This window comes from Muscardinus avellanarius (genome assembly GCF_963383645.1).
Source record: "Muscardinus avellanarius genome assembly, chromosome: 1".
In the NCBI taxonomy this organism is placed as follows: domain Eukaryota; kingdom Metazoa; phylum Chordata; class Mammalia; order Rodentia; family Gliridae; genus Muscardinus; species Muscardinus avellanarius.
In genome coordinates, this window is record NC_137786.1 from 76,284,005 (window position 1) to 76,310,038 (window position 26,034).

Genomic DNA, 26,034 nt, shown 5'->3' on the forward strand with positions numbered 1-26,034 from the left:
CTAAGGGAACAAAATTAGTATCGTAAAAATCCATATCTTAAAGTTCAGATGCTTCAGATAGAGAATAATCTCATGCCTTTATTCAAGAGTTTACTCTGTTTTTAAGGGAAAATTGCCACAAACTATAAAGAGCAAATGTGAAGTAAAATGAGTGACTCAAATAGGTAATATTGGCATATATTGAAAATAAGAAGTCACATGTGAAAAAAGAAAGTCCAAGGAGAGCAGCTATAGGAATGTTATAAATAAGTACAAACATGAGCATATTATCACTAAGGAATAAAAATATTCTTTGTATTTCAAAATTCCTAGAGGCTTTTATGAATTTTAAAACAGAATGATTGGTGACAACAATGTTGTGTTCAGTACGTTTTGGTTTTAAATATAAGGGATGAGCTGGGCATGGTGGTGCATGAACTCTTATATTCCCAGTACTTGGGAGGCTGAGACAGGAGGATCGCACAGGTTCAAAGTCAACCTCAGCTACTTAGTGAGGCTCTCAGCAACTTAGTGAGACCTTGTTCCCAAATATAATATAAAATAGGTCTGGGAGTGTAGCCCAGAGGTAGAAAGCCCCTGGGTTCCATCCCTAGTACCACGAACAAACAAACAAACAAGCAAACAAATAAACAGGATAAATAATTCATACCAAGTGATTCCTATGTTCTGGCACTGAATTTATAGGATACATACTAGTTTAGAAGCCTTTTCATCTAAACTAATGTGGTGGCTTCTGTCCTATTTTTGCTCTGTTGTTTAAAATTTGGGTGTTTCACACCAACATGCAGGAACAGACTTATATAAGTATATTTTACCAGAGTAATTTTTTCTTAAGGTATGATATCATAAAGTAGTTTTTCTAGTTCTCTAATTTAAAAATAAAACAATTCCAGCATTGAGAATTCTTTAATTTCAAAATCTACTTTTCCCCAAAGGCTTACTTTCAATTAGCATCTTACTAAGCATTGGCAAACATAGCCAAGGAAAAACACTGATTTAAATTTGGAGAGATAAGAGACCAAAAATGCTTAAAGACATTCAGTAGGAGATGACCACAGCCATCCACAGGGAGTTTCATGTCTCAGGTAGATGTCTGTGTAAATAACAGAGGCTTCAAAGATAATTCTCAATGAAATTAAAACTGCAATCTCTGCGAGGTCAAGACTCTTTCTCTCTTCCTCTCTGTAACACTAACTCTGTGACATGGAACAAAATGTATGAAACGAAATTATGACCCGGCCCAAGTGCTTTCATGAACTCATCTCACTTTCTCAGTATTCCAGTAAATTGAGGAGACATGATACAGGAAGCAAGTGAACACATTCTTTTCCAGACTTGAAGCAATTTACTATAACATAACTATGGATCCAAAGTAGCATTATTTTCTTTCTTAAATCAGCTCACCGAACAACCTCCCTAGAGTTTTTAGTTACTATAGCTTTATTAGACATTTCAAGAAGTATGCTAAGTACTGTGCACACAGGGCTTTTTTTTTTCTTTTTGATTTTCTTTTAGTTTTCTTGACCTATTTTGCTTTCTCAAACTTTACTTTTGTTGTGACTATATCTACTGAAAGAAATTCCAGAACCTGGCCTTCTATAGTCTAGCAGTGCTGCAAATTGAAATGTGAATGACTGGAATTTTTTATTCTTTTCTTTATCAAAATGCATGATCCGCTTTTAACCAGTTACTCTAGTAGAGGTTGGAAATAGAATGGTGAGGGAAACAAACAGAATCTTCTCTTTTGGATCTTACATACTAATATAGAAGACAGGCCAAAAAAAATCATTAAATGAGCAAAACTTCTATGAGTAAATAAGGAAAAAAAAACTGGAGGGAAAATATGAGGCTGAAATAGAATAATAGAAGAGGACAAGGAAGTAAAGTGAAATCAGACTTAGTCAAGAAAGGCTCCCTGAAATGCCAACATGTAAACTGAAATCCAAAGAATGATGCAAAGATTTTATTCAAAAGAGACTGGGAAAGCAATTTGTTGAAGCAGGAAGGAATTTTTCCTGTTAAGGAGCTGAAAGAAGACCTGGAGAACTGAAACCTAGAGAAAGGCCACAGTAAAGAGTGGAGCTTTTTTTCTTAAAAGCTCTAAGGAGCCATTGAATGACATTCAAGAAGAGATTTACATACCAAATCTACATGGCCTACTTATATATAATACATCTTTTCTTAGTTCTTAAATTAAACAAACACTGCTAATTTAAATTTTACTCACTCTGAATTTTTCCATAATGCATTTGAAATAAAGGTTTCACCAACCTTCATTGTTTGAATCAGTTTGTGCTACAGTGGAATTGAATTTAGTGGCTACCTTCTGAAGATCACTCCTTAGTGAACTCATAAACTTCACAGGCACTTGCATCCATAGACATCCTAGCCTGGAGCCCTGCTTCCCTTCCATCCTCCCTGTGACCTGGGGATGTAGAATCCCCACTGTAACATGGAAAAATGTATTAGCCATCTGTGCCGAGGGGCTCCATTTGCTGTGTAGACAGTTTCTGCTTTTTCCTTCACCTGCCTAATGAGGCCCAGTGCCACTCACTGATGTCCTACAGCAGGCAGACAAACCACCATCTCAAGCCCTGCCAGGAATCAAAAATAACATCAATTGCATTCTGTATTGTGTATCTATATTTAATGATAATGGATGATATCTCCGATGACATTTTCTCAAAATTTTTTCCCCATTTCCCCTTCATTTGGAAAAATGCCTTCCTGAGTGTCTGCCTACATAGTCTGCTTTAAGAATGTAAATGCTAGCTCGGTCTGTAATTCCTGAATTATAATTATTCCACAGAAATGCTTTAGGAGATGCTATTTTACCACCTGGAAGAAGGGCAGACCTCACATGTATTTCAGAAGAGTTTTCTGTACGATTCTCAAGTGGGGACTCAAACAGCCAATGTAACTTGGCCCGTGGGCTCACAAATACCCTGATCCTTCCTAAAGGGAGCTGGATCCTTTTCCCAGGGCAACAGGAAGCTTCAGAAAAGTGATAGAGGTAGATATCTTTTTCTTTAGCACTCATCAAGCATCATAATTTATAACTTCTAGTACCTGATAAACTTCACCTGTGGTAGTTCTGGTTTCTCTGGACTTCATACTTTTACATTCTTTGAAAGTTATGTGGAAAAGTGCCAGACCAAGCAAGATATGAGTCAACACTTTTTTATCACCCCTCTATAGGTTCTTATGACCTGGCATACTCTAGGAAAAGATGGATATCTGTCGTAACTTTAAAAGGATATAGATAGCTTATGTTAAAATGACTTAGAAAGTTACAAAAGTTTTAAGACACTAAAAACATGGCTTATTTATCTATCTTTGTATTTCTAATAGTGAATGTATTACCTGGCATGCACTAGATTCATAGCAAATAGATGGATATAGATTAGATAATCTCTTATGAACCTACTGTATACCAAATATGTATGTATGCAAAGTATGTACATGTATATATGTCATTCACATATATACACAGAGAGAATGATTGAATCTAATAACAGCATTTAGCTCTTCTTTCCCTGTATTATGGAAGTAGTTAGTATTTGTCTTTGGTACTACCTCCCCTTCAACATGATCACCTCATGTCACCCCACATTGACACACATATGGCTAGAGCCCTTCCTTGCTGGTATGTGGTGTACCCAATTAATGTTTGGCACTGACCTTTGTTATCTGCAAATCCTGTCCTCCCACTTTCCCATCAGCTATTAAGTGGAATGACAGAAATTCAAGTCCAGGGCTGTCTGCCTCTAACACTCTTCAGTAACCCCTGCCTCTCCCCATGGAATGTCTGGTTCTGCTCACTCACAGTTGATGAAGGACCTGGCACCCCTCACATCACTCTTTGTGTGACACCGCCTCCCTCTCTCTGAGCAAAGGCAGTGCTGCTTAGAATCCCCTTTATTATACATCATGGAGAAAGTGAGTCAAGTGTTCAGAAACTTGGGGTTTCAATGGGTAATTGAAGCAAATGCAAACTGAAGATCAGGATGGAGAGGAGCCCCTCTCATGGAATCATCCTCCAACTCTCCTGCTTGTCCTCTTAACCCAGCAAGTGTGAGCATCAGACTCTCTGAGTCTGGAGAGACACAGCCAGTTGTCTATCACTGACTCATGAGCAGCCCCTGATGAGTCACACATTGCTTCTGTCACCGCAGATCAGCAATGAGCCAAAAGTTGTCAAGTACACAGAGAGCCGTGGGATCCATAGTGTGAGCAGCTTTTCCCTGCTTCTTCTGAAAACTCATCAAGGACTAAAAGCACACGAGTATAGGTAACATAACATTGCCAAGTGGCAGCCCGGCACGGTGGCGCACACTTGTAATCCCTGCACTTAGGAGGCTGAGACAAGAGGATCTAGCAGGTTCGAAGCCTGACTCGGCTGGCTTAAGAGACCCTGTTGCCAAATAAAATATAAAATAGGTCTGGAAGTATACCCGGAGGTAGAAGGCCCCTGAGTTCCATCCCCAGTACCACCAAAATAAATAAATAAATAAATAAATAAATAAATAAATAAATAAATAAATGAAATTTCCAAGTGGTATGAGAGAGACCTCCAGATTTGTTAAGAAAAGGAAAACTTCTCACTCCCCTAACATTATATCCGGTTGAATAGGGCATATATGACCCTAACACTCTGAACTAAATTATGATGTGAGACAACAATGCACCAAGAAAAATATATTTTTGAAAAAATTGATACAGCCGGGCATGGTGGCTCACACTTGTAATCCCCGCGCTTTGGAGGCAGAGACAGCCGCTCTGGCTTAAGAGACCCTGTTTCCAATTTTTTTTTTAAGTATAAAAATAGGTCTGGGAGTGTAGCCCGGAGGTAGAAGGGAGGTAGAAGGTAGAACCCCAGTACCACCAAAAACAGAACCATAGTGATACACTGAAAAGATCACCAGACACACCCCCAGTTTCCTCCCAAATCCCTACATACAATTTAAAGGATTGTAAAGACAAGCATCTAGGTATGGAACCTCCCAGTACAAGTGGGGTTCTTGATTGGAGATTACTGAAATAAAGTACATTTCTCAGAAGAATTTCCCTAATCTACAAGACGCACATTCACAAACATGTCAAAGTCAATTACTAAGCCAAACATGAGAAGGAGGGAGGGGGAGGCGGGATTGGGTAAGGGCTAAAGAAGTGATGTGAGCGTCTTGTACCTCATTAAGATGCATAACTATAATACACCAAAAAATAATAATAATAAAATAGAAGTAGGTACTCAATTTTTTTCCAAATGATTGAAATGATGTTTTATTTAAAAGCAGAGAGGGAACTTGAGTGGGTATGTTTTGAAATTCTTTGCCAACCTAAAAGTCCATAAATCTACAATATGATCATTAAGATCTAATTATATGATAGAACTCACACATGTAAGACAGTTCTGAATATATCTTTTGTTAATCATTGTATTCTAAGAGGGAAAACAAGATAAATACTACAACAGGAGCAATTTCTTCACATCGCACATTTCCCAGTCAGCTCATTGCACTGGCCACATCGGCTAATATTCTCAGGCCAGAGATATTTGGGAGATAACATGGCCCTACATTTCCCTCTAAATTGTCTAATGGAAATACACAATTCGTTTTTCAAAAGAGTTTCATGGATATTTGTATGACTAAAAATTAATTTCAATTTAATCTAACACATAGACTACTAGATATGAGTCGAGTGTTTAAAATGTCTTCTATTTTTAGTACAGCATAACTCTTTAATAGCTGGTATTAAGACCCCAAACTGTACTATAGTGTTGGAGGTGAGGAAAACCTCCTAAAGAAAGTAATACAATACATAGATATACATTTTTTATGAGATTTGTTTATCTACCCTCCCTGAAATACAGGATTGCAATGAGATTTTATTTCTTATTCTCATCCAGGGCTAGAACTTTATCAGGTCTCTGCCAGAGCTGAGTTCTGCTACTTCCAGAAGGAAATCGTGTAAGTGGTTTAGTAAATGCTAAATGGAAACCCTGGGACATCTGACTACATGAAACTCAAAAGTAATAGCTCAGTAATTCAAAAAAGAACCTCTGTCTCTCGTGACTGCATGTTAGGCTAAGTAAAAGATCTCCATAGTTTTAGCAGCTCAAATCTTGTCCTACTTAGCTTGGTCCTACAAGATGCCTTTTCAACAACATTAGCAAAGAAAGTGTGAACTATTTGCCCCTTTCAGCATAGAAAGGCTCAAATCGCACTTCTGTGTGCTTGTTTCATTAGACACTGATAGAAACAGTTTCTGAGATAAGTGTCCATTCATATCATTACACATAGAAATAGTTTGATTTTTTTTGACCCGCCTGCAGACATTATGTCTTCAACACCTCAAGGGCTTCAGGAAAACCCTTTGCTCTTTCCAGTAATAATGGTCCAATTTAGTCAATCACAAATTAGGCTAAAGAATGGCAATTCAATTTGGCTCCAACTACACAAATTAGACCAAAATCTCCATAACAAGGAGAGTATTTTGCAGAATGGAATGGAAAAAAATAGCTTTTTCCTTAATGAAAAAATTATGAACCTCTTAAATGGATTTTAATACAAGTGATCTGAATTAGGCTTTAGTTTTGACCTCAGGTATTTTTCCTTTTTATAGAAGGCCTAAGAACGAGTAGTTACTGGACTGAAGTTTCATTGAAAATTATTTGGTTTAAGCTTTCCTGAAAAGCCTGCAACTGATTCTCTAACTCAAAAATTTACTTGAATAGGTAAAGCCCTGTAATAAAATTAATTCTACTTAACACTCATTCCATCCACAAGATTTTCCATATTAAATAAAGCTCACGTCTTTAGATATTAAAGCATCATGCATACTCTTAAAATAATTAGAATAATACTTCATATATCCAGAACTCAACTATACAGGATCCTTAGCTATCAGAGAATTTAAACAAGAACATAGATGTCTTTATGTAGCCAGAGCACATGCCACAATATCTACAAACAAAACATAAGTCTAGTATACCAGGGGTAAGAAAGGGATTGGCAACCTTTCAGTTTTTCTGGCTAAGGTATGAACTAGGCATGAAAGGTACAACATTTAAATAGGAAATAAATACTTTCTTAGTTTAGAAAAGTCCTCCCAACCTATCTTCTCTCTCCCATCCACTTCCCAAACAACTTCTCATTAAGAGAAAAATTTAGACTTGAAGTTACGGCAAAGATTCCTGTACTTTTACCCCCCCTCCCAATGAGATTTGGGGGCTTTACAATAGAGCAAATATGGTTTACCTACCCAGTCATAAATGTGAGAAGTCTGAAAAAGGTGATAGTGCAGGAGTCCACATAAGAGAGTCAGGTTTGTCTGTAGAAAGTAGACCCCATTAATCTGTTTAATTCAAAGTCAAGAGTTCCAGTGATGGGAGGTGGAAATAGATGGGTCACGGCATTAGAGGCAAAGCAACACTTCCTACTTGAATATGTAGCTCAATAAAAGGTCTGTGCTTTAATCAATTAAATTATCAATGCCTTCTCCCACAGGATAGAAGCAAGGAAATAGAAAGAATAAAACCAGCCTGCACCAAAAGGTTTCCTCAAAACAACTGCCTGTACTATACTCATGAAACAGCTCCCCAGGAGTTTCCTTGGAGTCTATTTAAACCAATATTTATTTATTTTTTTTATATAATTTACTTGTTATATTTTATTTTTTTAACAATTTTTTTATTGAACATAAATAGTATACATTTACACTATATTTGGTGCCCTCTCCCCCCCGCCCCCGTTTTCTCTCCCCCCCCCACCAATGGTTGGCCAGGTTAACCATGTCTTATTCATAATTTTACACATGTTCAGGTGAAGATGCTCCTTAATCAAGATCGGCCTTTCTCCTCTCCTATCTTTCCATTAAAACTTAGCTAGTATTTCCCCTCTAATATCTGGGGTCCTACTGGTATCCTTTGTGTTTTCTAGTTTGGGCATATTAGAGGAAACATGTGTATCTTCTCCTTCTGTGCTTGGCTGATCTCACTTAACATGATGCTTTCCAGGGCTTTCCATTTTCTTGCAAATGATATAATTTTGTTCTTCTTTATGGCTGAATAGAATTCCATTGTGTGTATTTCCCACAGTTTTGCTATCCATTCATCTGTTGATGGTGATCTGGGTTGGTTCCATATTTTGGCTATTACGAATTGTGCTGCTATGAACATAGGTATGCATATGTTGCTGTATTTCTCTGAATTCAACCCTTTTGGAAGGATACCCAGATCAAAATGGCCATTCTGCCAAAACTGATCTATAGGTTCAATGCAATTCCCATTAAAATACCAGTGACATTCTTCAGAGACCTAGAAAAATCAATCATGAACTTCATATGGAGAAAGAAAAGACCTAGAATAGCCAAAGCAATTCTCAATAACAAGAAACATGCAGGAGGCATTACAATCCCAGACTTCAAACTATACTATAGAGCAATAGTAGTAAAAACAGCATGGTACTGGCACAAAAACAGATATACTGACCAGTGGATTAGAATAGAAGATACAGAAACAAACCCACACATCTTTAGTCAATTAATCTTTGACAAAGGGGCCAAACACATACGCTGGAGAAAAGACAGCCTTTTCAACAAGTGGTGCTGGGAGAACTGGCTAACCATTTGTAAAAAGATGAATCTAAACCCCTATATCTCACCTAACACAGGAATCAACTCAAGATGGATCAAAGACTTAGAAATTAGACCTGAGACGGTGAAGTTAGTAGAGGAGAACATAGGTTCAACACTACAACATATTGGCACAGGCAGTAACTTTCTCAACAAAACCTCCAAAGCTCAGGAAATTAAAGCAAGAATAAACAAGTGGGATAACATTAAACTAAAAAGTTTCTTCTCATCAAAGGAAACTATCAATAACCTAAAGAGGAAGCCTACAGAATGGGAAAGGATCTTTACCAGCCACCATTCTGATAGGGGGCTAATATCCAGAGTATACAAAGAGCTCAAAAGGCTCTACACCAACAAAACAAACAACCCAATCAAGAAATGGGCAAATGAACTAAATAGACACTTCACAAAAGAAGAGATACAAAGGGCTAATAGATACATGAAAAGATGTTCTTCATCACTGGCCATCAGGGAGATGCAAATCAAAACTACACTGAGATTCCATCTAACCCCAGTGAGAGTAGCAAGCATAAAGAAATCAAACAACAACAAATGCTGGCGAGGATGTGGGGAAAGAAGAACTCTTTTACACTGTTGGTGGGAGTGCAAACTAGTTCAGCCACTATGGAGATCTGTGTGGAGATTCCTAAGAAAGGTGGGAATAGATCCACCATATGATCCAGCTAAACCAATATTTAGAGACATTTCTATTAAGCTAAGACTCTCAGCTGAAGGGGAATACAGAATATGCAAATATGGTAGAGAGTAGAGAGAGAGAATCAATAAGAAAACTGATTGAAAGCAGGCCCATGGACAGCAATAAACACTGGGAGAGTAGATGAAACAGAATAAAGCATAGAATCAAACTTAACCAGTGTCCCAGAGCACATGGACTCAGGGTGGAATCAAAATATCTCAGTAGTCTTTGCAAGTTTCAGTGTATTAGGATCCAAAACATTTTGTAAATCTTGGCTTCGATTGCATAAAATAGTCATGTACGTATTGGTATGAAGTAGTGTATACTCTGACAATACCAGTTAATTTACATTTGTATATATTTAATGCTTCTTGGTAGATAGATGATAAAAGATACAGGTAGATAACCTTTTGTGAGTGGGCAAATTTCAAGATTTAGTCAATCATTCTTAAGAACTAGGATAAACTAAAAAATTCAAGAATTAAAACCTTTGGCTTCTAACTTCCATATGTCTTCATTTTTCATATTTCTCACATGCAAATGTTTCTGGAAGTTATAGTGCTTATTCTTTTATAATCTGAACTATATGTTTGTCTTAAATCTGACTCTAGGAGCATGACTATCTATGTTCTGACAAAATTCTCTCCCTGTGTTGTATATCAAACTTAACCAAGAAGTCATTTTGTATTTTTATGTGTAGAATGATTCATCTTGTAGGTGGTACATGGTCAGATTTTAATCTTGGCTCATAATGTTTCCTATCTAGTAATCATTTGCAGAACTAACAGATCAGATAGATTGATAGATAATAAGAAAAATCTACCTGAGGTTCCCAAAGTATAACTAAATTTTATATATTTGTGTGGGGGTTTTTTGGTGGTATTGGGGTTCCTGGAAACCCTTCTACCTCCAGGCTACACTCCCAGACCTATTTTTATTTGGAAACATTTTTTTTTTAATTTGTAAATAGGGTCTCTTAAGCCAGTGAGGCTGGCTTCAAAGATGCACGATCCTCCTGTCTCCCCTTCCCAAGCGCAGGGATTACAAGCGTGCACCACCATGCCCGGCAAATTTTATATATTTGTATTCTACATTATCTGATTTTTGTCTGATTGGATGAATAGAGAATTCATTGTCTTTTAAAAAACACAGTGACTAATGCAAAAATAGCTATCAAAATTATGAAAATCTAAAATAATTCAAATTCATCTTTCTCCAACATTTCCACTGTGTTCAATGCTGCATATCAGTGAAAAACTTTCAAAACCTATCTATATTAACTTAAAATCATCTGCAAAATAGCAAGAGCATCGTAGACAAGATGAACATATCATATTTTGTTCTGTTTTGATCAAAGGGCTTGGCATTAATGGTTTGAATTTATATTTAAAAGATGATAACTTTGGGATAGTAAAAAAAAAAAAAACGTGTTCCATTTGTTCTGAAGATTGGCTAGTTGATGTGACAAAAATTGATTTAAGTTGTTAAAGAGAGATAATTTCTAAACTCTAATTGAAATTTTAGTGAGCTAAGGCCAGAATATCAATAATTATAAAGGTTTCCCTAGCCAGCACAGTGGCACCTGCCTGTAGCACTAGTACTTGGAGGCTAAGACAGGAAGGTCACAGATTCAAGGCCAGCCTCAGCAATTTAGTGAGATACTTACCAATTCAGCGAGACCCTGTTTCAAATAAAAAATACAAGGACTGGAGCCGTAGCTCAGAAGTAGAATGCTCTTGGGTTCCATCCTCAGTACCCAAAAGTAATAAATAAATAAAAACTGTCCCTAAAAAACACTAGAACCCTACAACATATCTGTTGTTACTTGTTGAATCTTCATTATGTTGATCAGCTGAGAGGGAATTATTCTAATATATTAAATAATAAGCAAAATAATTTGTGATTCATTTTGTTCACTTTCCTATTTGGATAACAATTTCTAAGGTTTCTTCATGTCTAGTTTGGTAGTTAACTTTAAAATTCACAATCTTGGGGCCAAAGTTGGCTAACAATAAATCTTTATTTTCTTCTGGATCTATTTGGTACTAGATACATTGAGCTTTCTCAGCCCTGTTAGGCTCACATTATTTTAAAACACACCTGTTCATTGCAGAAATTTTGGAATATTCTACTACTTTTGAGTCACTCTCTATATGCTAATTCAGTTTTGTATAAATGTTGAATTTATATAGGAAGACAGTTTCTTTCTGTATAAGAAATGAAACTGATAAACTCAATCTTTGCTCTTAACTATTTTTTTTTCTTCTAAAGAAACATTTGATAAGGGACCTCATCACTTTGTCTAGAAAACTAGTGAATAATTGGAAAGAATTTCTCATCTCTAATATTAGTGACTCAGAAAAGTGGGTAATCTTTACCCAAAAATAAATTTAACAAAAATCAGGAAATCTGAGGTTTATAAAATGGACAAATTGACAGTAAGTTTTTGAGGTAAAATCTGTAGGTAGCCAGCTACTAAAGGATGAATGAATCACAGGCATTCTTGTAATAGTGTTTAAGGACAATTACACATTTGAGGAAAAGTTAAATAGTGCGATCTGCTTTTATTTTAGTTAGCATAGAATTAAAGACAAGATAGATAATATATAGATAGACAGATGGATGTGTCTTTGTCATGCTAAAGACTGAACCTACAGCCTTGTCCATGTCAGGTGAACACTTTACCAACTAGCTATATCTCCAGCCTTAAAGGAATATTTTTAAACCATGAGAATTGAATCACACTTTTAAATATGTCAAAGTTTTTTTTTTTTGTTGTTGTTGTTGTTTTGTTTTTGTGGTACTGGGGATGGAACCCAGGGGCATTCTACCTCTAAGCTACACCCCCAGACCTATTTTTTATTCTTTATTTTGAAAGAGGGTCTCACTGAGTTGCAAAGGGCTTCACTAAGTAGCTGAGAATTTCTTCAAAACCTAGATCCTCCTGTCTGAGCCTCCCAAATGCTGGGATTACAAGCATTCACCCAGCTCTCAAAGTTATTTTTATAAGAAAAAAATAAATACTAATAATATTTTTTCTAATATGAAACTTCATTTCTTAAAAATATATTTTGAGCTGGGGGGTGGCACAGGGTTGTAATCCTCATGCTTGGGAGGCAGAGACAGTAGGATCGCGCAGTTTGGAAGCCAGACTCTCTGGCTTAAGAGACCCTGTTTCCAAATTAAAAATATAAAATAGGTCTGGGAGTATATCCCAGAGGTAGAAGGGCTCCATCCACACCAAAAATATATATATACACATATCTATATTTATATCTCTATATATTGAACTTCTTAGAATTTATTCAATAAATATTAATGAGTTAAGCAACTAATATTAAATGATATGTACAATAAGTATTAATTTTATTACAATATGTAGAATGTATAGGCTATAACATTTTTATATAAAGAGCATCAATTCTTCTCAATAAGATATATATGTAAAATTCTAAGCTTTCTTACTTTCAGTCTCACTTTTATTCATGAGTAAAATTTAAAAGATCATGGAAGTTAACTGTAATGTCATAATTCACAAGTTCTACAAAACATCCTAAGCACACACTTGTTAACCCTGTGATGGTAATAGATGCTCATAAGGGGTTCAGTGATGGATGCTAAACCTGTGCAGCCCAGGCTCTACCTGTTACATCCCTGTTCCTTTCAATAGCATATAGGAATGCATATGAGTGCAAGTGAATTCACCATAAAACTCGAATTATCTTACATAAATAACAAACCTCATTCTCAAATTCTGTACGTTTGGCTGTTACTAATAAAGTACTTAGCACATACCTCAAAGGAATACAGATACTGCTACGTGCCCTTAATTGAGAGCACCATCCTAGGACTGTTAGCTCTTTGAGTTCCCAGCATTGGTGCCATTGGTGCCTGTGTTTCACATGCCCCACATTTAGCATGAGGAGGATACAGTGTAAGCATTCAAAACCTGCATGTGTAACTCAACTCTGCCTCCCTTAGGTAGCCATACCATGCATTGGAAAGCTCTCCCTTAGCTAATTGCAAATGAGACCTGCCAAACACAATTTGTTCTTCCAGACCGTCTGTCAGCACTTTTAATCCATAGTAAAAAAATAAAAAAAAATAGCCATGCTTACAAAGGGAAATAATAGCTTACTTTCATAAAGTTTTGAAATGATTTATAAATTTTTTATAATTATGTAATATTTTGGTCTTCTGTATTTTGTCTCGTCTCTATTGAGATTTCATCAATGAAGAGGAAGTGGGAGCAGCTGCTTACATTTGAAAGTTGTGTGTGTGTGTGTGTGTGTGTGTGTGTGCGTGTGTGTGTGTGTGTAAATGTATATGTGTATTAGAAAAAGGCAGCATTGTCCAAAATGTCTCTGGAAGAAATCCAGTAGAAGAAAGATATTGATTCCATATGATGAATGACATGAGAGGTAAACCTTAAAACCTGGTATTCACAAACTAAATCCTGATGGGGGCTTTTTTTTTTTTTAATTTCCAATCAGTGTAATCTATTTTCCCATTCAAGGACCTCAATTTTCAAATCTCTTTTCTATCTCAGTCCAATGCCTAAACTAACCAATACCTAACATGAATACACCAAACTTTTCTACAAACTTAAAAAATGTTTATAAAGCCGAGCATGGCAGTACATGCTTGTAATCCCAGCATTTAGGAGGCTGAGACAGGAGGATCACAATTCACGGTGGACAGTCTCAGCTACTACTTTGGGAGGCCCTCTGTAACTCAGTGAGAACTTGGTTCAAAATAAAGGATAAAAATTAGAACTGGGGATGTAGCTTGGAGGTAGAATTCCCCTGGGTTCCATCCCCAGTACCAAAAAAAAATGTTTATAAAACTTTGCAAAATAAATAAAAAATACTATGTTATTTAAAATATATTTTACATCAGTGAGAATATGTAAAATCACCTTAAAGGTAAGCAAATATTATGAGACCATAATGAGCAGGTCTCTCTTTTTCTTTAAATATAATTTAATGTAAAATTTGCACATAAATACTGGTATAATTTGTGTATATTTGTTGCATTGTACTTTGCAACTGGTAATCAATCTCTTTTGGCACCTATAGATAGTTATATCCAACAGTATTATGATCTTTTCCTTCCTGGCATAACTGATCTGGAATGCCTACTTAAATAATGAAAGAAATACATTATCATTCCGTAAAAATTTCAATTTTATACAGAGCAGCATTTTTTTTAAACTTCTATAACCTCAATTGCAAATTAAACGTCATTGTCAGTACCAGGTTCATTTTCTAAAAACACTTTTTATAAAAGAGGTTTATTGAATGTTTCTTCTCTGTTCTGCATTATATGCTAAGCAAGTTTCATACATTACCTCATGTAATTCTCACACTTATGAGAAAAAAATATCATTAAAACCAAGCCAGGCCTGATGGCGCATGCTTGTAACCCCAGCATTTGGTAGGCTGAGACAGGAGGACTGGAGTTCACGGCCAGCCTCAGCTGCTAAGTAAGGCCCTTTGCAATCAGTGAGACCATGTTTCAAAATAAAGAGCAAAGAATAGGGCTGTGTTGCTCAAAGGTAGAATGCCTCTGGGTTCCATGCCCAGTACTGCAAAAATAAATAAATAAAATAAAAGGAAATAAACTTTTAAAAAATCTCCATCCAACACATGAAAAAGGAGGTGTGGGTTGATTAAGTCATTTGTGCAAGATAGACAGTGGTTACATTGTAGAACTATGTATTAAAAACAAGTCATTCTCATTTCAAAGCCTAATTTATTAATCATCTTATTCTCCTCTGCATAAGAAATCTTCAAGATATTATTGCCCCCTAAACAAAGAAAAAGTTAGTCAACTCTTAGGTTTAGAAACAACTTTGGTGACCCTCTAACCTTCTTCTTTCTTTGTCTTCATCTTCGTCTTCTTCTTCTTCCTCTTTCTCTTCTTTGATGCATCTGAGGCTGAGGCTGGTTAAGCACTAGGACTTACTTTTGTCATCAAACAGCATCTTGCCTTTTATTCAATTAAAGTACAATTGGTGTTTAATCTACACTCTTATTTTTTTTTCTACCTTTACAAGCAAGGGCTTTCACAGTTTGATCCAAACTTGGGCTTATTTAAGACTGAGCATGAGTTTGTTTTATGTTTTCATTGGTTTTTTTGTTGTTGTTGTTTTGTTTTCTTTTGTGTTTTACAAAGTTTTTTTTTTTTTTGCAATATTGGGGATTGAATCTAAGACACATGCTAGACAAGTGGTCTACCACTGAGCTACATCCCCAGCTGAGTCTGTGTCTTAATCAGTTAAGAAATACATCCTTGTGGATCACCTCATACTCCTTTCTGATTTTCTTTTTTTTTTTTTTTTTTTTTTTTTTTGGTGGTACTGGGGTTCCTGGAAGCCCTTCTACCTCTGGGCTACACTCCCAGACCTATTTTCCATATTTTTTTTGAAACAGGGTCTCTTAAGCCAGCGCAGCTGGCCTCGATCCTCCTGCCTCTGCCTCCCAAAAGTGTGGGGATTACAAGCATGCGCCACCACGCCCAGCTCTAATTTTCATTTTAAAAAATTTTTGGAATGAGCTTGGCACCTTGCTATAGGCCTATATTCTAGAACTGAATAGGCTGAGAAAGGAGGATTGTAAATTTGAAGCCAGCACATGGTAACTTAGACTCTGTTTCAAACTTTAAAAAAAAAATAAGAGAAATTAAAGAGGGCTGGGGCTATATCTCAGCCCTGGGTCCAATCCTCAGTAACCTCCCCAAAAAAAAGAAAGAAAGAAATTTTTTTGCATAAATAAAATTTGCCTCTATTCTCCCTATACAGTAAAGAATACCCCAAATTCAAGATCATGCTAGAGATATTAGGAGTTTATTTATAGTCCATACTCTATGAGAAATTAAACAGATCGGAAAAGAAAACTATACAAGTTAAAAGAACCTTAGTTTTAATGGTTCCCTGTTTTTCAGGCTATGTAGAGTAGAAATAAAACCATCAACTTTATTTTATCACTCCAGTAGAAAATCTACTTGAAAACACTTCTGGAAAAAGCTAGCCCTAACCTAAAGAAAAGTATTTATGGCTGCTTTAAGCAATCTGATGTCCAATGTTTTCTTTCATCTCATATCCTAGAAACATATATATTTTAGAATCAGTCAGTTTCTATATCTCTCTCACTATTTCACCATTCCACACCCGATTACGTTGTTATGTTACCCTCCGGTAAGGTCTATGGAAACTGAGAGCTCATAACCTCTTGACAAACTTTCCTTTCTTCTTAACTGGAAATGAAAGAGTGGAAATTTGTGTTGAATGAGATCCAACCTGAGGATATGTCTACAAAAGAGAAACAGACATTTCAAACACTTCCTCACCTCTTTTTCTCTGAAAACATAAAGAGGACAGTTCTCCATGGGGACTTTTCCTTTCACGGTAACAATACTTGAAAGTTGAGGCTTCATCCACTTTAACCACATGTTTAAAACGCCCAAGCCTTCCTTGGCCTATTGTAGCAAGTGGTCTGTAAATTTGAGCAAACTCGGATTTCTTACATCCCTCCCACCTGCCACATTTTCTTAACTGAAAGCAAAAAGTGTTGCGATTGTATGTATTCCCGTGAGCTTGCAGTGATTCAGAGTTCTAACAGACATTGCTTTACGTTTTTTAAAATAGGACAAAGCAGTTCTGAAAATAGTGAGGTTTGGGGGTAGATCTGTTTTTTTTTTTTTTTTAAAAAAGACTTAAATATGGTAAAATCAATCTAAAACCTGTTCTAGGCAGCTGAGAGGCTGGGGATAACACCAGCAGAGGGAATAAAGGGAGCTCTGAAGAGCCAGTACCAGTTGCTAATACTTAATCTCTTTAAATAATGAATTAGCTGCTCATATCTACTGTGGCTGCTAAGAGAAAGCACTTTCTTTGTGGAGTGAAGTAAAGCTTGAATACCCATGAATTATTCAATATAAAGTGTGCCAGTTAAAATGCCTTGATATTGGAAGTCAAGTGTAAGATTATCTCTTGTCTGTCAAAAAGCATCTCTACCGTGTTACTGAGCCCTAGAGGAGGGGCCCAAGAAGTGAGAAAAAGAAAAGAGAAAAGCCATCCAGAAACAACATAGTAAGACACTAAGTATTCAAAATGAGGTGAGAGCAGCATCCTCAGCATGGGGAAACCTTTATTGGCATGCCTTCTTTGAGCAGGTCTCCCTGTTAGAGTTGCTTCCTCCTTCTGGTCTCCACTATGATAACAAGGCAAAGTTTGACCAAGTCTTCTCCACTAGAAACAAGAGATACTAATTCATCAGTCATTACTGACTTAAAGAAACATGTTCTCTCCTCCTAAGATAGATCTACTAGCACAGTTGAGTGATGACCTTTCGATCACTCCAGGACTTTTGAAGCAAATGCTGTTGAACACAAAGTGTATTGGAATGTAGACCATGGCAAAATTTCAATGTATAGTATTTCATTATCTATTATTCTATGAAGTGGTTTCTTATTCAGCTGGGTATTGTTTTTCATTCCTGGATGTTCTTCAAGATGGAAGTTATTTTTAGATAAATCAGAGAGATAATCTGGTTCATAAAAAATCAAAATCCTAAAATCACTATTCACCATTAAAAAATGAAATATCTGGAAATCATATATGCTATGCTTGGAAAAAACACATATCAAGCACAAGTTATAGGAAGGCACTGTTTTAGGTCCTGGAAATATAAAGATGAATAAAGACAGATATTTCCCTTAAGGTGTTTGCAGTGTAGAAGGAAAACCAGGTGCATAAACATTAAATCCATAAAAGAGTCACAGAACACATAATGGGGCATCCCACAGGAGATAGAGGCTTTTTTATTTGAGTGGTAATGAGGACAACCAGAGAAAACTCATAGAAAATCTAATGCTGGAGGCTCAATCTGTAGGAGGATGAAGGATGTTCATCAAGAAAGATTAGGGAGCCGGGCATGGTGGCGCACGCTTGTAATCCCTGCGCTGGGGAGGCGGAGACAGGAGGATTGCGCAGGTTCGAAGCCAGCCTCGCTGGCGTAAGAGACCCTGTTTCAAAAAATATATAAAATAGGTCTGGGAGTGTAGCCCGGAGGAAGAAGGGCTTCCAGGAACCCCAGTACCACCCCCCCACCAAAAAAAAAAGAAAGATTAGGGGCTGGGAGTGGTGGCGCATGCTTGTAATCCCCGTGCTTAGGAGGCAGAGACAGGAGGATTGTGCAGGTTCGAAGCCAGCCGTGCTGGCTTAAGAGACCCTGTTTCCAAATAAAATAGGTCTGGGAGTGTAGCCTGGAAGTAGAAGGGTTTCTAGGAACCCCAGTACCACCAGAAAGAAAGAAAGAAAGAAAGAAAGAAAGAAAGAAAGAAAGAAAGAAAGAAAGAAAGAAAGAAAGAAAGAAAGAAAGAAATATATATTAGGGGAGAGGACTTTTTCATGAATAGGCTTGAAGATGAGTAAAAGCAGAGTACTGTGATAACCCCTGACATGTTGGAAGAACAGCAACCATTTGGGTGTGAGTGTAGCACCATCGATAAACTCGCAGGAAAGAAAACAGTCTGACTACAGTCAGATCTTGGGGACCCCCTGAATCATCTTTAACTGCTTAAAAAATAAGGTTTACACAATTCAAGGGGATAAGAATAGGCAAAAAAAAAAATATGGAAGGTTTCTTAAATGGTTCAGTAAAGTTGACTGAGAAAGCACAAGGCCAGGAATGGGGGGTGGAGCTATGTTCCAAGGACCACTGCCACCAGGAACAGAGGCAGAACGGAGTCAGAAGCATTGAAAACTAAATGCTTATGAGGGATAACAGGGGCCAAGGGATTTAGGTAAACTTCCAGGTCTCCAATAAAGATAATTGAGTGGAAGTTGATGCTACTCACTGGACAAGGAGTAGAACACACAGAGTAGGTTAGGACATAAAAAATAGAGATCAGTTTTGGTGTATGTTAACCGAGGATGTCCAATAGGCACTTCAGTATTGTGATCTGAAGCTCAAGTTGGCCTGGCTGAAGATGCAAACTTGAGGGTTACCGACTTCCATGTAGTAAAATTAAACATAGCAACGTATGAGGAATCAGAAAAGCTCAAAGGATTTTCAGGAAACCAGCACTTAAGTGACAGAGACACAGGTAACAACTTTTTAATATAAAAAATAAGTAATTATGAATTTGAACTTGAAACAAAGAAAGCTTTAAAACGTGGAAGGTGGATATATGTCAGTTCCTCTGCCTAGAAAGTGATACTCCTTGGCCCAGATCATCCTTCTTCATTCTTCACATTTTACCAGAGTATTATTTCCTAAAGAAAATCAATTCCAGCGTCAGATCAAATTTCCCCATCATATTCCTCTACAGCATCTTTATTTGGGGGAAAGATTTCACAGTTAACATGTGTTTAATGTGCACTTCCCCTAATAAATACACAAAGATCTGTGTGCATGCATGTTTTTAAAACATTGAACCTCACTATGATGTATGATTGTAATGCATAAATAAAACAATCTCTAAAAAAAAAGAAGTAGTCAACAAATTTCAAATATCTCTTACAGGTCAAGTATGGATGATAATGAAAATTCTTTAAAGGATTTGGTAATCAGTATGTCATTGGTGATTTTGATTGTGGCTTTTAGTTTACAGTGTTAGAAATGAAAACTAGATTATCCATGATTAAATACAATGGTAAGGAAGTCGGAGGAATTAGTATAGATACATTATTTAAAGAAAAGGAGCAATCACTCATTTATTGAGTGGAATTGTGCCTCTGACCCAAAGGTCCAAGTCCTGGTCCCTGGTACCTGTGAATGTGACCTTACTTGGAAATAGAGTCTTTGCAGATGTGGTTAATCTGGCAATCTTTGATCTTTAAATGCATTACTCACACTTCAGCCCTATTTTTTTTTTTTTTTTTACTTTGAAACAACAGGATCTTGCTAAATTACCTCATGCTGGCCTCAAATTTGTGACTCTCCTGTCTCAGCCTCCCAAGTTCTGGGATTATAGATGTGCAACACTGACTGTATGATCTAATCATAACTTTACCGTTTAGCTCTGACATGTTTCTATTTCCAAATGTGTTCACATGCTGCGGTACTTGAGTTAGAACTTGGCCATATTTTTCCGAGGGACATAATTCAACCTATTTCAATCCCTTAGAGACGAAGCAATCACGTAAATAGTTTTAGACAGAAAAGTGAATATGGGAAAGGATACAGACACAGATATAAATATAAATGTGGATAGATGATATAAAAAGTCATTTTATTTACTTATCCACATAACACAACAAGTTAATTTTGCAACCAATACTGAAACCCAGGTCTGCTGAGTCGTAGCTGCTCTTCCTATATTGCCAGCACCTCTGCACAATGCATCTGTGGCTGGACATTATCCAGAATCTTCAAAGTGGCCTAAGGACCTGCATTGTCTGGCTGCAGCCTCATCTCAAGCCACTCTTCCCTATTATCTATACCAATCTACACAGGACATTCCATAAACACCCTGCCCTATTACTGCCCCAGTCCCTCCAGTATGTTAGTTCCTCTGCCTAGAAAGTGATACTCCTTGGCCCAGCTCACCCTTCTTCATTCTTCACATCTTACCAGTATGATTTCCTATAGAAAATCAATGTCGGCACCAGGTTAGATCAAATTTCCCCATCATATTCCTCTGGGGCACCCTTATTTGGGGAGAAGATTTCACAGTTAACATTAAGGTAGCTTGTGTTTAATTGCACTTCCCCTAATAAACTGTAAGAGGTCAGAAAATAGGTTGATCTTCTCACAGGCTACCAGACTATTGGGGGCTAGCAGGTATTTACTGTGCTTTTATTGAATGAGGGAAAGAGCCTGACTTTCCCTGCTGATACTGGCCTGCCAAGGCATGATGGACCCTGTGGGCTCTGGGCTCCCTGCTGTGCTGTGCTTTCAATACATATGCACATGCCCTGCTCTCTCTCTCACACCAGATATCCTCATGGATATAGATAGATAGATAGATAGATAGATAGATAGATAGATAGATATAGATATATAGATATAGATATATAGATATAGATATATATAATTTTTTTTACCATTTGCAAGTTTTTGTTCAAATGCTATCTCATAAGGCCAAATCTGAACTTAAAGTTTCAAGTCCTACTCTCTGAGCCTGCTTTATTTTTCCTTCTATGGAAAGCCCTTAGCACCTTCTAACATATTATAATTTACTTATTTATTATTTGACTGTTCATTGTCTGTCTTCCCCTACTAAAAATGTAAATTCTAGAGCAGGAATTCTTGTCTTTTTAAATTCAATAATGTATCTCAACTACCAAGACAGTGCCTGGCATGTAGTGTGCTTTTCAAAAATAATTACGGAATGAATGCATTCTAGCAAGATGAAGAAGCATTATTAAAACCATCTTCTATAAGAAATCAGTATAGGCCCTTCATTGCCAGAATCAGAATATAAAAGAAAGAGAAACAGGTATATGGTCTCAGTTTTATTTGATGCAATGTTTTATAAGAGAAACATGAATATGGCTACATTTTATGTTCTTTGTGGTCTACATAAAAATGTCAATTTCAATCAAAGAGAGAAGTATTAAAGTAAGAGTAATAGCTAGCCTCTGTTTTCTAGTATTATTTGGTTAAAAAAAAAGAAAACTAAGCATGAAATTCAGTAAGTGAACTAATCCCTGATCTTTACTGACAACTTAAATCACTTGACATATTGCAATATTTTTCTGCAATTTCCAGTGATTTGCCTGAAACCTGTTTCTGCCTACTGCATAGAGCATATAAAACCAGCCTAGATATAAGAAATCCATGGACATCTCATATATCTAACAAAACTATAATGATGAGTGTTGTCCCAGTCTTTATATTTTGATTTAAAGATAAATTATAGCAACAAAAGAAAGTCTTGGAGCAATTAGAGCTAATATACCAATTCATGTAGCGATCTTCCTTTCCTGCTCTCGTGGTCTCTGGTAATGCTCAACTGTCTGCAACTGTTCAGGGAAGTCAAGGCCCAAATGTGCCATTTGAAGACACTCCAGCCACCGTCAGTGACTCTGCTGCCCATTCAGCAACACAGGTACTGCTGCTACTTCTAACACCACGAACAGCTTTCTTGAACTCAGCCTCCTCTGAAGTTATTTTGCTTATTCTGCAAGCATAGCCACTTTCTCTTTATTAATGCTACTCCCTTGACACCACCTTGATCAATGCTTCACATGCAAAAACAACACCAGTGCCATCGCTACCTTGGCCAATTAATTGTGATGCCATTTTTGCCACTGGTGTTCTTGCCATTTGATTCTAGTGACCAGGCAAGCAAGATCTGACCTTTTAAATTCTCTAGGATAAACCCGCTACAAAGCCTCTGACATGGTCCAGCAGAAGCAGGGAAAGAAACCTAAATGACTACATTGAAATCCTGTCCTCGGGACACTGAACAATCAGAGAACCAAATCAAACCCAGGTCAGCACAGGATTGTTCTTCTCTAGGTCCTTCCAATACTAATAAAGGAAGACAGAAATTCCTTTTGCAATAAAGTCTGATTATTGTCCCCAGTTCCCAAACTGTCTCCAATTTCCCCATACCCTAAGCAGTTACAGACTACACAATGACTCAAGAAATTATGAAATGGTGAGAGAGCATTAAGTTATATTAACCATCTGCCCTTTTCTAATTAAACTTTGTTTATATAGAAATCAGTTTTGAGATGAAATTCTGCAGCTAGATTTCTAGTTCAAATATATAAATACAGAGAATCCACTCAGGTTCTTTGGGGCAATACATATGAATGCTACTGACTTCTAATCTGTTCTCAGTACTCAGAATAGTTTAACTCAGCTTGGTTCATTTATTCCCATAAGGGTGGTAGGTTTGTATAGAGCACTCTGCAAGTCTATAGCCCAGCTTGATATACAGTCCATATAATGCTAGTTTTTAATAAACTACTTTCTAAAAAATAGAAGCCTAGTCTATGGCTAAAAAACTGTTTAGATCTGTGTAGAAATCACTTGTTCTTGGAAAGAGTGGATTCTTCCCTTTGTTTCTTTAACACTGTACTCTTTTTTTTTTTTTTTTTTTTGGTGGTACTGGGGTTCCTGGAAGCCCTTCTACCTCCGGGCTACACTCCCAGACCTATTTTTACATTTTTATTTGGAAACAGGGTCTCCTAAGCCAGCGCGCGTGGCTGGCTTCAAACCTGCGCGATCCTCCTGTCTCTGCCTCCCAAGCGCGGGGATTACAAGCGTGCGCCACCACGACCGGCTTTAACACTGTACTCTAACTGAGCTTGTTGCCCCATAGAGACCAATGTGCAATAATACTAAAATATCAGAATTGAAACCGAGGATAGATATTAGGCTTTCCATACAAGTTAAGAGCCCAAATGTTAGAACTGGAAAATTCATCCACATTAACACTAATAACAAAAGTAAATCTAGTTCAGCCACTATGGAGATCACTGTGGAGATTCCTTAGAAAACTGGGAATAGATCCACCAGATGATCCAGCTATACCACTCCTGGGTATCTTTCCAAAGGGGTTGAAATCAGAACCACAACAACATATGCATACCCATGTTCATAGCAGCTCAATTCATAATAGTCGAAATATGGAACCAACCTAGGTCTCTATCAACAGATGTATGGATTGCAAATTATAAGAAATACACACAACGGAATTCTACTCAGCTATAAAAAAGAACAAAATCATGTCATTTGCAAGAAGGAAAGACCTGGAGAACATTATGTTAAGTGAGATCATCCAAGCACAGAAAGAGAAGGGACATATGTTTTTTCTAATATGTTCAAACTAGAGAGTATTAGAAATACCAGAGGGACACGATGCAGGTCGTGGTGGCACATGCTTTTAATCCCCGCGCTTGGGAGGTGAAGACAGGAAGATCACGCAGGTTCGAAGCCAGCCGCGCTGGTTTAAGAGACCCTGTTTCCAAAAATAAAAAAATAGGTGTGGGAGTGTAGCCCGGAGGTAGAAGAGCTTCCAGGAACCCCAGTACCACCAAAAAAAAAAAAAAGAAAAGAAAAAGAAAAAAAAGAAATACCAGAGGGACTCGAAATAATGGAGGGAAACCTCAGCAAAGCTAGAATGGGAGGGTAGGAGAGGAAGAAGGCTGAGGTTGATTAATGAAGGAGCTACATTTGAATATATGTAAAAGTATAAATGTAGCATAGTCAGCCTGGACACTCATTGTTGCAGGGGGGAAGAAAAAATGGGGGGGAGAGAGCACCAAGCACAGTCTGAATGTATGCCATTTTCAATATGATCCACATAAAAATAAAAATAAAAAATAAATAAGCATATAAAAAAGAAAAAAATCTAGTATCAATCCCCAAGTATAGGACAACTCCAAGCCCTGGTGCATTGACCTCTTTATTGGATTTTCCCTTCTACTTCTCCACTCCCTGGATCAGACCATCGGTGCTGTAACCTAGATCACTACCATGGCTTCCTAAGAGAACTCCCAGTCATATTCACAAATGATGCCAGAAATACCTTCCTATAAAGCAGTTAATGGAGTCATAACCCCTAAAATACTCTGGTAGATCTCTATGACACTCAGAAGAAAGTTCAAACATTTTCATATGGCACAAAATTGGGTCTTGTAGGATAATGCTATTCGTAGACTCTGCAACTTCCTCTCCCTCACCCACACCTTACACTTCAGTTAAAATCCATTTGTAGCCAATTCCAGCATCCTGTTCTACCTCTGTTTTGAAACGTTCATCATTGTTTAAAACATATCAAATTGCCTCAGAATTTAACATTTTGTAAGGAGACATTTAATAGAAGATGGAAAAAATGAAACTTTACTGTTTTTATGATTTTCCTAGACCAAAAATTCTCTAATGTAATAATCCATATTGTTATTAAAGTTAAAGATTTTCCAGGTGTGATGATGCACACTTGTAATCCCAGTAATTGGGAGGCTGAGACGAGAGGATCGCAGGTTCACGGGCAACCTCAGCTACTTAGTGAGCCCCTCAGCAATGTAGTTAAACAGTTTCAAAATAAAGAATAAAAATTGGGCTGAGGGTGTAGTTCAGAGGTAAAATACTGGAGCTCAATCCCCAGTACTGAAAAAAAAAGTTAAAGGTGACAGAGGATGGGTGGTTGTGAAGAGGTAGAGAAAAGTGACTTATATCACCATTGTAGAAACTATTTATGCAACTATATTACGCTACAAACTAAATTTATTTTTCTACTGGGGATTGAACTCAAAGGCATTCTACCTCGGAACTACACACCTGGCCCTGCATGTTTGTTTATTTTCTTGTTTGTTTGTTTGTTCATTTTTAGAAACATGATCTTGCTAAGTTGCTAACGGTCTAAGTTGCTAAGGCTAGACTCCAACCTGCAATCCTCCTGTCTCAGTCTCCCAAATACTGGGGTTACAGGTGTGCACTGCTGCACTTGGCTCAAAATTAATTTTTAAAAGTCATACTTTGCCGGGCGTGGTGGCGCACGCTTGTAATCCCCGCGCTTGGGAGGCAGAGACAGGAGGATCGCGCAGGTTCAAAGCCAGCCCCGCGCGCTGGCTTAGGAGACCCTGTTTCCAAATACAAATGTAAAAATAGGTCTGGGAGTGTAGCCCGGAGGTAGAAGGGCTTCCAGGAACCCCAGTACCACCAAAAAAAAAAAAAGTCATACTTTTTATTCTTAAGTGTATTTTTCTGAATGATTCTTTAAAAAATCATCAAGGC